Below are 4,761 nucleotides of genomic sequence, written 5' to 3'. Positions count from 1 at the left end.
GGCAGCAAATTAAACACAGTATATGCCTTGATGATTTTTAGAATAACTTATACTTACTTTTTCTTCACTGAATTTAATGAAGCTTTCCAGACCATCCCAAGAGATTAGCAGCTCCCGACTGGACCCCCTTAAATGAAGTATATTCCAAAGAAAAAAGACTGCTAGCAGCATTCCATCTTTCAATAACACCGAACAAATTAACACAGTCTACCCATCTACATCAGACAATTGAAAGAAGGCATGCACACGCATCCATAGACAAGCCTTAGCCAGAGTCAGGCTTGGTTTCCTCTGATGCTAAAGCTGCAGAGCTACAAATGAAGGGGAGTTAACTTGCTTCTTTTACTCTGTCTGCCAAAAACTAGTCTAGTCTGTTTCCAGGGAAGAAAGGTACTTGTAAATTGTTTTACACGTTGCTGAACCAAATTGTCTAGTTCAACCAAATTGTCTTTTTGGAAAGACTTTGAGAAAGTATCTGCTGGAATTGTGATACCTGGAATTCATCTGAATTGTGTTTATATGAATCTCACACAATGGTCTTTGTCTTTTTTAGAGAAATGCTAAAATATGAGAAATCCCTCATTACTATTGAAAACCTGGAGTTCAGCAAGGTTATGTGATGTGTTCAAGGTAACACCCACAGCTCTGTGGTTTAGATTTGACAGGTGGCAGTGATGGAACCACAACCAACATGGTACTACATCTGCCTTAGTGTTTCTACTGTTAGACTCCTGCCACATCCCAGGAGTAAGAATGAACTTAAAAAATTTTAATTTATTTAAATAAAAAACAAAGCCAAAAATTATTTTCCCTTTTCTCTCATTCTCAACTCCCATCTCTGGCAAACACAATCTGTTCTCAGTATCTCTTAACTTGTTTAAATTCATACTATTCTTTGGGTAAATACCCAGAAGTGGTATTGCTGGGCCATATAATACTTCTACTTTTAGTTTTTTGGGGACCCTATATACTGTTTTCCATGGTGGCTGCACCAATTTATACATTCCCATCAGCAGTGCACAAGGTTTCCCTTTTCTCCGCATCCTTATCAACACTTGTTATTTCTGTCTTTTTGATAATAGCCATTCTGACAGGTGTGAGGTGATAGCTCATTGCAGTTTCAATTTGCATTTCTCCGATGATTAATGATGTAGAGCATCTTTTCATGTACCTGGTGGCCATCTGTATATCTTCTTTGGAAAAATGTCTATTCAGACCTTCTGCCTACTTTTTAATCAAATTATTTTTTGCTACTGAGTTGTATGAGAAAATATTCGCAAATATTTTCTTCCATTCAGTAGGTTGCCTTTTCATTCTGTTGATGATTTCCTTTGTTGTGCTTAAGCTTATTAGTTTGATGTAGTTCCACTTGTTTAGTTTTGCTTTTGTTGCATTTACTTTCAGTGTCAAATTCATAAAGTCATCACTGAGACCTAAGTTAAGATTACTGCTTACATTTTCTCTAAGGAGTTTCGTGGTTTCAGGTCTGACATTCAAGTCTTTAATCTATTTAAGTTAATTTTTGTATATGGTACAAATAATGGTTAGTTTTCCTAACACCATTTACTGAAGAGTCTTGTTCTTTCCCCATCATATATTCTTGGCTCTTCTGTCATAAATTAATTGACCATACATGTATTGGTTCATTTCTGGGCTCCCTCCTCTCTTCCACTGATCTATGTGTCTGTTTTCTTATGTAAGTACTATACTGTTTTAATTACTATAGCTTTGCAATACAGTTTGAAATCAGGGAGCAATGATTCCTCCAGCTTTACTCTAATTTCTCAAGATTACTTTGCCTATCCAGGATCTTTTACATTCTGTACAGATTTTAGGACTGTTTGTTTTATTTCTATGAAAAATGCCTTTGGAGTTTTACTGCTAAGTCACTTCAGTCGTGTCTGACTCTGTGCGACCCCATAGACGGCAGCCCACCAGGCTCCCCCGTCCCTGGGATTCTCCAGGCAAGAGTACTGGAGTGGGGTGCCATTGCCAGTTTTAAGTAAATTCTAATTACATTTAGAACAATGAATCACTGGTGTGACTGATTTTGGGCCCAGAAAAACATGTAAGATATGTTTCTATGGTATAAGTTTGTTCTCCCTTCAGTCTAGAGACAAAAAATTAGACCTGACTGGGAGTGTTTAACATAGCTTTAAAATGTTGATGCTAGCCCAAATGTAAATGACCTAAACGGTAAATTGCACAATTGAGTAGTACCTTCTCTTACAGTCAAAGTTTACAGTCTCAATTTCCTCACTTCTCAGCACCTCACCCTATGGGAACTCTTCTCTTGGAGGTCACACATGACATTTTTCTTCTTAACTGTACTAGCTCTTACTTAATGCTTATTCTCCTTGACCTTTTTGCTGCATTTGACACTGTGGGCTCTCCCCACCCAACACCTCCTACCACCCCTCATAAATACCCATTACTTGATCTCCTTGACATTTTGTCTTCCTTGCTAACCTTGCCCTCAACCTTGTCTACCTCACATCACCTCTTGCCTGGATTATCACACAGGCTTCCATCTGGTCTTACAGGTTGTAATCTTCCCTCCTCTAATCCTGAATGCCAGAGTGACTAATCTTCCAAAAATCTGTGCTTTAACCTGACCTTAAAAATCCCTTCTTACCTACCAGAATTTGCTTACCTTTCCTATTTCATCTTTTTCACTTTCCTTCAGAAACACTTGGTCTTTTTTTAGTCTTAAGGACACTAAGTTTGATATCCTTAGGGCTTTGCAATAGCTAACTCTCTGCCTGAACTGCCCTTCCCCAAATCCTCTCTGGACTGGTTCTTTCTTTCATTCAAGCCATTGTTTAAATGTTCCTTAGAAACATCTTGCCTACTTTTCATATACTCATTTTGACATCCTCATGTTTTCTTTTCTTTGGGACAGTTATTACTACCTGATAGTGTATTTATTCGTTTCTCTGTCTCTCCTATGTGGAATGTAAGCTCCATGAAAGGAGGAACTTTTTATTTTACTGCTTTACCTCCAGAACTTAGAACATGCTTAAGGTCGATGAAAATTTGTTAAATGATGAATAGTATCCATGATATCATTTACAATTCATTCAACTCTGTTTCCCACTATTTCTGTATAAGCACACTTTACAGTCCCTCCAGGTTGGTATCCCCATCCATGGAATGTATTCTCTATTGTGTCAGGTGTGTTGACCTTTTTTATCCAAGCAGATTAAAAGCTTATGAAAAGCAGAGGTCCTTTTTATACTTTTCCAGCTCTCCAGGCTAGCAGAGTGCTGAACAGCATTTGGTATGTATTTAACAAACACATATTGATTTATTTCCAAGTGTGACATTATATACTGTACTACTGACTTTTACATCAGTGGGGCTGAAATGGAAATAGAAATAGGTTGACCATAAAATAGCAAAGGACCCACAAAAGTGTGAGAGATTTTTTTTTCTTATCTTCTAATTTGAGTAGCAAATTAAACTTTTCTAAATGAGGATGTGATGAATAGGAAGGTATACCTTGGGAAAATTTTTTCTTCCTTTTCTAGCAACTGAGAGCCTGTATGTACCATTTGAAGCCTGATGATCTTCCAATTCTAAGGGGTAAGGTCTATGTATACTGTTACTGACACACCACAACCCTAAAGTCATCTTGATCTTCTTACTGATCTTTGATTCCTTATTATAGTCACTAAACCCAAGTCTTTTCCTTAGTCACATTTATGTCTATCATTGATTTTTAAATTCCACTTGCTACTTCAGAATCTAACAAATGGTCTCCTGTTTCATTTTCACTCCTCTCCCTCTGCCAAATTCAAAATGATATTCCATTAGATCAAACCTAAATTATTCAGGCTCAAATTCAGGTCCTCTATCAATGATTCTACCCTATCATTTCACCTTTGTTTTCTATTGTTTCTAAAATGAAGCTCTTCTTTTGATTCATCTGATCTCCTAACTTTTCCCCATTGTTATCGTGCTTATTTTTTCCCATTGCCTTTGTTCAAGCAATTTCCTTTACCTTTTTCCTATAAACCAAATCCAGATTTTACATTTTCCTTTGTTGTCTTTTAAGAAGGCTTCCCTTAATCTACATGGTTAATTTCCAATTTAAGATTTGGATTTTATAATTGAATCCTTTGTTATTAATTATGAATTATTTATCACTTTATGTTTCATATTTTATTTCCCTAGTAATGTTGTAATTTTCTTGGCAATAGGGACTTCATAATACTCACAATCATGCATAGCTCTTGGCACTTCCAAGGATGAATGTGTTTGGCTGTGACATGACTCCAGTGTCCTGGCCAGAATTGCTTGGAACAAAGATGAACCCTGACCAGGTGAGATGGAGCTTATGCAAAAGGAATTGTTGAAATCAGTGGGACAAAATGACCTCTGATAGCAATACTTTCCTAGTTAACGCCATGTATAATTTCATACATCACTTAGGCCATGTAGGAAAAACTGCAGAGTCAAAGACCTCTGATGCATAATAACTTTTTGTGACTAGAAACTATAACCCAGATGCTGGCAGATATATGAGTCAGAAGATCTGAGTTTGAATTCTGGCTTTGTTTCCAATTAGTCTGGGTAATACTGAGTAAGTATTTACCCTTTCTGGATGTCAGTTCTTCAACTGTAAAATGAAAAGATTAGACTCCAGATGATAAGGACTCAGTTCAGTTCAGTCGCTCAGTCGTGTCCGACTCTTTGCAACCCCATGAATCGCAGCATGCCAGGCCTCCCTGTCCATCACCAACTCCCGGAGTTCACTCA

The sequence above is a fragment of the Bison bison genome, unplaced genomic scaffold, assembly GCF_000754665.1.
Source record: "Bison bison bison isolate TAMUID 2011002044 unplaced genomic scaffold, Bison_UMD1.0 scf7180017864330, whole genome shotgun sequence".
Classification (NCBI taxonomy): Eukaryota; Metazoa; Chordata; class Mammalia; order Artiodactyla; family Bovidae; genus Bison; species Bison bison.
The sequence above is the reverse complement of the archived record's forward strand: the minus strand, read 5'-3'. Positions refer to the sequence as shown.